Raw genomic sequence first — 8,469 nt, forward strand, 5'->3', positions numbered from 1 at the left:
TGTATATTGTTTTTATAGCTTGTAGGATCCATCCATTGACTCCATACTCTTTCAGAATTTCCCAAAGTTTACTTCTATCTACCTTGTCAAAAGCTTTTTGTAATTTACATTAAATTATTTGCTATTTGAAATATCCAAAATTTATCAAAATCAAAAGGTTTAAAGTTGAAGCATTTTAAACTTTCACTATGAACAAAAAATGATGGGTTGAAAAGTGAACAATTAAATGATATCCAGTCTATGATTTTATACAGAGAATGAAGAGAAAATTGGTGCGTGAAAGATTGTTTGAAAATTTTCTGATGTAAACAATTTAAAGCTAAAATTTCAAAAACAGAAAGAATTTCCAAATTTTAGTTAAAAATTAAATGATTTTTAAGTATAAAGCAACAGAGTTTTATCAATATCTTAACGCTTTAGATTGAAAATGCAGAAGACCTAAAAATTAAATGATTTCATATTTTAAAAAATTATAATTTTGCTTTTGTAAATACTCAGAATTTTATAATGACATTTATTTAAATATTGGACGTTAAAGAGGAATATTATTTTTTTCTACGAATTTGATTTCTCAAATTTTTGGTTTACGGCATTACAAAAATTCGAGAAATAATTAAATTCGAATATGAAAGTTTATTTGGAATAAATTTGAAAAATTAGAATATTTAAAAAAGCAAGAAAGTTGAAGCTCATCAAATTTAAATATAGTTGAATTGAAGTTTGCATCCTAAAAAAGTAAACAATTTCTAAATTGAGTTCTTCAAAATTATAAACTGTATATTTGGATGCATTAAAGGTTAAATAATTTAAAAATTACTTAAAATATTTACTTGGAACATTTTATTTAAAAACCAGGAAATTTAAAAATCGTCTTTGACGATATTCACACAAGTCTTTCAATTTTCATTCCACATTTGAAGACTTCAAACTTAGATCGTTTATAGTGAATAATTTTAATGTCTACAAATTTTTAATAACATGAAGTTGTAGAAGTTTAATTGGAATCATGCCAAATGGAATAATGTCAAATTTCTAAATTTATTGCATTTAAAATGTACTGTTACCTAATATTTACTAATTACTATTTCAATCGTTAAGATGTCATTTTAAATAGAATTAAATACGCTTGAAATTATCAAAAAATTTGAAAATATGTTTTTAAATGTTTAATACATGAGCAATCAAATGTTGTCAAGTACCAATTTCAATGTAAAATTTGGTTATTTTTGAAGCAAGATTAAGAATTATCTGAAAGCCAATGAGTCCGAGTAATTGCAACTGATTGCAAAAAGATTGTAAGGTGATTGACAAAACACTTTAAAGCCAATAAAATTCTGAATATTACATATAATTACATAAGCCCACAATATTTTGAATTACGACAATCTAAATGACGAATGAGAATAAAATTTTCATACCCAGTTATTAAGTTACAAGCTTTAAAGTCTTTAGACCCATAGATATTGCACTCAATAAAATATTACGCCAGATAAATCACGTTCGAAGTTTAAAGCGTGTCTCGTAAAATTTCCTTGCACCATTAGGTCATGAATTGTTATTAAAATGTTCTGGATTCCAAAAGAATTAAAAACTGCACATATTTTATATTAAAATTTATATATAATTATTATTACCCCAGGCACGTACGAATCATGCATAGCAGGAAAAATAATAACATTGAATCAAGAATACGAATATGGACCAATCAATATTTTCATAATAAAGAAACTGTTTCTTGTTTCGAGAAATTATTATTGTGTCTTCCGTATTCATAAATAAAACTAAAATCTAATTAAAGTGCTTCTTAATTAAATAGAAAGAGGGGAGCCACAAGCCAATCCTATCAATATAAAAGTACTTTCCCTGAATATATTAATTCGAAAACGAATCTTAAATTAACTAAGTGGGCTATACATTATAGCCTAAAGCGGTAAGATCCATGGGACAGCGAAATTTAGAAAGTGTTTCTTTTCATCTAACAATAAAGGTTACGTGCAAAGACTTAAGATTTGAAATAACTAATTATTATGGTTAGAAATTCTACTTTTTAATTTTTATAAACAACAATGCCACTGTATAAAAATAAAAGGACACTTACTGAGTGCTACTTTACTGAGAATCTCTTACTGAACTGTCAGTCAGCTCACTTTTTATTGAGAAACCAATACACGACTTGAATTTCAGTGGATTTTCACTGATTCAAAATTTGAAAGCTTATAATATTAAAAAATCTAAATATAAATCTATTACATCCCAGCAAAGAAGATGCAAATCGGATTTTTTTACGTTGATACCTATCATAAAATTCAATATTTTTAAAACTTATTTATAACATAAATTTATAGAATTGAAAAATTTTTAAGTTTTCATTTTTTCATATTTAGCTAACATCAACTGCGTTGTTAGGGGCAGTTCAAATAAAGTACGTTACGAATTTCGAACTATTTTCGACAAATCAGCCAAAAAAAAAAAACTTTTTCAATAAAATAGTTAAATTTTTAAATAAAATTATGAATATTCAACCAAAGAAATGAATCTTTAACAAAGTAGTACAACATTCAACCAAGTAGTTGAATTTTTGATTTAAAAAAAGGGTGACTGTTGAACAAACTAGTTAGGTTTTTAATCAATTAATTACATTTTTTAACTCTTTAGTACAATTTTTAACCAAAGTTTTCAAGTATAAACCAAAAAGATCAATTTTGCACCAAGAAGATATTTGTTTCACAAAAAAAAATGAATTTTCAACAAAACAAATCAAATACATCAATTTTCAACAAAATACATAAATCTTCAAAAGAAGTGTTGAATTTTTAAGCCAAAAAGACGATTCGTCTACAAACCAGTTAATTGTTCAACCAAAAATATTAATTTTCAACCAAATAGTTTAATTTTACAATAAATTCTTAAATTTTTAAATTCAAAAAGACAGATTTTATACAAAAATTTAAACTTTCAACCCGGAAATTTGGACTTAAAATTATGATCTTTTAACCAAAAAGACCAATTTTTTACAAAATAGTTGAATCCTCAACCAAAAAAGATTAATTCTCAACCAAACAGGTGGAATTTTTAGCCAAAAAGTTAAATTTTCAACTATAAAATATCAATTTCGAACCAAATATGGAAGTTACATTTTCAGTTAAAATATTTAATTGACAATAAAAAATGCTTTTCAACAAAATAGTTTAAATTTTGCTAAAATTCTTGAATTTTCAAACAAAATGATGAATTTGAAAAAAAAAATTTTCAATAGTCGTGTAAGCTTAAAGAATGTAGTTGCTTTTGTAACAAAAAAAGTTCTATTTTTAACAACAAATAGTTGGATCCTCGAACGAAACAGAGTAATTTTTAACTAGAAAATATGAATTTTGAATCAAATTTGAAATAGTTAAATTTTCAGTTGAACAAACTGATTCTCGACCATAGATAAATTAATTTTCGACGAAATAGTTAAACTTTTAATCAGTTGGTTCAATTTACATAAAATATCAACCAAAAATATTTTTTAAATGTCTTGTTGGGTTCTACTAATTTAAGTCGAATTTAAGCAAAAGAAACGAAAAAAAGGAGAAAAGGGTAAAGTTGTTTGAAAATAGAGCACGAGAAAAGAATGTCTGAAAACCAGGAAAAGAGCCTGTGGTCTGAAATATAAAAGTGATTTCCATTCTTCTTTACCAAAAGAAACCAAAAAGACTGCAGAACTGTTGGATTTTCAAACCAACAATTTGAATTTTCAACAGAAAAACATGATTTTTCGACAAAGAAATTAATTTTCTACCAAATGATTAAATTTGCGAATAAATAGTTACATCCTTAACCAAAACGGATGATTTTTCAACAAATTAGATTAAGTTTGTAAGAAAAAGACGACTTTTCGACAAAATACATGAATCTTCTAACAAATAGTTGAATTTTCGAATAACGAATTTTTGTGTGAATTTTTATGAATTTTGTACAAAAAGTGGAATAATAGAATTTTCAGTAAAAAAAAGTGTTGCCCAAACAAGAACAAATTTTCAAACAAATCGGTGAATTAAAAAATATTTGAGTTCTCAACGAAGAATGTAATAGCTGATATTTCAAAGAAAAAAAAATTAATTTGAAATCCAAAAAAGTTGAATCGAACTAAAAAGACGACTTTTTCACAAAATCTTTGACCCCACAACCTAAACAGATGAATTTTCTAAATCACAGGAAAATTCAAGTTTCAATAAAAAATAGAATAGTTAAATTTTCAGCTGAAGAAAGTAATTCTTGATAAAAAAGTACGACTTTTATACAAATTATATGAATTTTCCACCAACTCGTTGAATTTTAATTCAAAAAAGATAGATTTTGAACAAAAATGGAATAGTTAAGTTCTGAGTTGAAGAAATGAATTTCCAACAATAGAGTTAAATTTATAGTTTAATTACAGTTAAATTTTCAACCAAAGAGATGAATCTTCAACAAAAAAATTAAGTTTTAACAAATTTAGTTCAACTTTTATCCAATTAGTTGAATATTTAATCAAAAATACTTCAAAATGCACATAAATCTCACTTTTTTGCAGTTTGGAAATCAAATTTCGAAATTAAAAAAAGGTTATTTAATCAATTTATTTGATAAATGAGTTGAAAAAAAACATCGAATAACATATGGGCGGGCCCCAGGCTCTTTGCAATAAGTCGTTGCATCGATTATGGGATACGTAAACACATCATTATGAATTCAGCATGGCTGCTGCAGATTATAGAACAAATTAATTAATGAAAGGTGTCGAGCAAAAATGATACCTAACTATATTAAAAATTGATTTCAGTAAAAGAAATTAGGAAAGTTCTTCATTGGTCTTGGAACTACTAAAAAGTAGAACTGGGAACAATGGGGCAAAAAAGGCCCTACTCTGAAATTCAAGATGAATCTTCATGTGAAAGTAGAAAATTCTAAAGAAGATTCAAATACATGCAAAAGAATATTATTTCCTAATGTGTATTTCAAGACGAAGTTTTGTATCATAAATATGTAAAAGTGTAAGTGTTCTCTAGAACTTTGAATAAGTAAAAATTCAACTAATTAATCCAGCACTTTAAAATAAAATGATAAATGAAATGAAAATTTGAAACGCTAAATAAATTTTTAACTAAAATCATGAATCTTCAATAGAAAAAACATCATGTTTTTACAAAGTAACATAATTAATGCCTAACAAAATAGTGAAATTTGCTACAAAAATTAACAAGTTATTTTTTATAACGAAATGAAGAATCATCAAACAAAAAACGTTTTTCTGTAATGTATGAAAGAAAATTTTAATAAACTGTTGAATTTTGAAGTAAAAAAGCCAAATTTTTAAACAGAAAATATGAATTCCTCAACAAGAAAGTACACTTTTAACCCAAAAGTTAATTTTCAACTAAATAGTTTAATTTGAAACTAATGCGGATGACACATTATAAAAAATCCTTAAATTTTCAAGCCAAAATCATCATTTTTCTACAGAAAATAAGAATTATAAACTAAAAAAATATGAATATTCAACCAGAAGAAGAATATAGTTACATTTTTAGGTTAAAAAGTTGAATTTTCTATTTAAAAAAAAGAATATTCAGCATAATAGTTCGATTTCCCATCCACTTATTAAATTTTTAATTTAAAAAGATAAATGATCGACAAAAAATGGAAACAGTAAATTTCCAATAAGAAAAGAAAATAATTTTTATCCAAAAAATTAAATTTTCAACAAGTTAGATAGCTTTTAACCCCAAGGTGTTAAATTTTCAACTGAAATTATGAATCTTCAACTGAACTAGTTGCATTTTTAACTATAATGGATGTCTTTTTTTTATTGTTAAATTTTCAAGCCAAAAAGATCCATTTTCTACAGAAAACATTAATTATCAGCTAAAAAGCATCAATATTCAGCCAGAAATGGAATATAGTTACATTTTAAGTTCAAAAAATTAATTTTTCAATTTGAAAAAACAACGAATGTTCAGAATAACAGTCAGATTTTCCATTAATTTAATGAATTGTCAACTAAAAAAGATAAGTTATTATCAAAAAATGGAAGAATGAAATTTTCAATTAAAAAAAAAAGAAGAATTTTCAGCCAAGAAAACGAATGTTCAATAAATGGGTTAAATTTTCAACTAAAGTGATAAACTCTCCACTGAAATAATGAATCTTCAGCTAAAGTATCCGTCATTGATTCCGAGAAAATTTAATTGTAAGAAAAAAAATTATCCCGGCCACAAAAGTGATTCAACCAGCATCAAACTTAAAAGATATCTTCCTTATAAAACAGCAAATTCAAAAAAAGAATGAAATAAAATTTAAGGCTGAGTTTTTTGAGAAAATCAATAAGAAAATAATAAATATCACAATGAAGTCAAAATTTAACACGTGTCGACTAATATCATTTAAAAAGAAACATATTTCGTGTCCGAGAGATTTTGTAACCTGAAGTATAAAACCCTGCCTTACTTGAAATGGATTGAGTCCTAAGAATTCTTTAATCGAAGTGATAATTTCTTAATTCGAGAGATAGTAATATTACGTAATAAAGAAATGGTGTGGAAATGAAATTTTAGGTAATATAAACTGTAATTTGTTTCCGAATTTTTCTAGTGAAACGTCAGCTTCCTTTTTATTGTATGCTAATAATTTCCTTATGACCTTTAGATAGAGAGCCATAAATTATAAATCACGAAAATGCACTGCAGTTGCACTTAGTTTCACTGAATGACTCGATCGTGACTTCCAGACACATTCACACACAATAAAATGATCTTGGCCATCGGACAAAAACCAAGTACCTGCGAATCTGCTGGATGCTGAGACAAAACGAGTGAAACTTTCACGCGTAAAATATTGCGCTTGTTGCGCGGTCTTGCACTCGCGGGACCCCAAAAGAAACTGAAAGTCCCGCTTCTTTCAAGCGGCCCACGACGCTGGCTCTCCTCCACACTATGTGGGACCAGAATCAAATACACATGAATAATTTTGTTTCGGTTCTTTGTGTATGATAATATGGGGGTACCTCAGGCTCGGATTGGTTTGTAGGGACCCTATATAAAATACGTTACGAATTTTGGGCTATTTTTGACCCCCCCCCCCCCCCACCCTTCCCACTCGTCATCTCTTTTTAATCGTCCGAGGTTATCCAGAAACTACGTTATCAATTTTGGGGTGTTTTTCATCATTATTTATAATAATCTTTAAATTTTAGCATGCACATTGTTCAACTGTCAGTTTGACAATTTATTAGGGATCATCTATAAATTACCTCATCAACCTCCTCCCTACTCCATGTGAAGATGAAACCCAATTTTACGTTTATACTGATTTTTGTGTGTATATAGCGAGTCAAGTTGCCAATATGCTTATATTTTCTACGTGTATGTTGAATTATAAACTTCGATAAAAAATCAACATTAAAAATAAAAATGTGATTTTCAGAATAATCAAAAATGGAACAGTTAAACTTATAATTAAAAATAATAATTTTATCAAAAAAAAACAAAATGAATCCTCCACCAGATAGTTGATTTTTTTTACTCAATTATTGAACTTTCATGACAAAATAATGAATTTTCTATAAAAATCTGTTAAATTATCAAATCAAACGTATGAAATTTTGATAAAAAGTTTATTTTAAAACAAAAAATAAGAATTTTCAACAAATTGCAAGAATTTTCAGACCAAAAGTTGAATTTTCAACTAAACTAGATTATTTTTTAACAGGAAAATGCATTTTAAAGAAAGTAGTACAACTTTAAAAACTAGTTGTGAAATTTTTAACCAAAAAGATGAATTTTTAAACAAAAATATTAATTTTCTGCCGAAAAAACCGAGTTTTAACAAAGTTCAAGTATTATAAACCGAAAAGTTGAACCTTCAACTGAAAAATATGAATTTTTAAACAAAAAGATTAATTTACTACCAAAAAAAGACAAACTTTTAACAAAGTTCAAAAATTCTTACCAAAAAAGTTGAATTTTCAACTAAAAAAGAAGAATTTTTATACAAAAAGATTAATTTACTACTAAAAAAGAGGAATTTTTAATCAAATTCAAGAGTTCTCAACCAAAAAGTTGAAGATTCAACAAAAAATATGAATTTTGAAACAGAAATATTAATTCAATACCAAAAAAGACGAATTTTTAACCAAATTTATGAATTCTCAACCAGAAAGTTCAATTTTCAACCAAAACCATAAAGTTTTAAACAAAAAGATTAATATATTATGAAAAAGATGAGATTTTAACCAAATTCGAAAATTTTGAACCAAACAGTTGAATTGTCTACTAAAAAAAAGAAAATTTCTAAACAAAAAGAGTAATTTACTACCAAAAAGACGAATTTTTAAACTACTAATTTTCTACCAAAAACATTCATCATCTGAAATTTTACTAAATTCTAAAAAATTATAAAATTATAAAATGTTTATATACATGTAACATCACTTTGACTGGGACCCACCCC

At 26.1% G+C, this 8,469-nt stretch overlaps 1 protein-coding gene across 4 annotated transcripts in view; it reads right to left on the reverse strand.

Annotated features, from left to right (window-relative positions):
* The window catches only part of LOC117169199, a 74,158-nt gene that overhangs the window by 51,179 nt on the left and 14,510 nt on the right, over nt 1-8,469 (reverse strand). For 2 of the 4 annotated variants that reach the window (XM_033355441.1, XM_033355436.1), the window contains exon 1: nt 6,801-6,880. The exons of 1 other annotated variant lie outside the window; for it this stretch is intronic. The gene's annotated coding sequence lies outside the window, so the exon portion shown is untranslated. Of the gene's footprint in view, nt 1-6,800; nt 6,881-8,469 lie in introns of those variants that run through there. One more of the 4 variants, XM_033355439.1, reaches the window with a different exon arrangement.

This window comes from Belonocnema kinseyi, chromosome 3 (genome assembly GCF_010883055.1).
Source record: "Belonocnema kinseyi isolate 2016_QV_RU_SX_M_011 chromosome 3, B_treatae_v1, whole genome shotgun sequence".
Lineage (NCBI taxonomy): Eukaryota > Metazoa > Arthropoda > Insecta > Hymenoptera > Cynipidae > Belonocnema > Belonocnema kinseyi.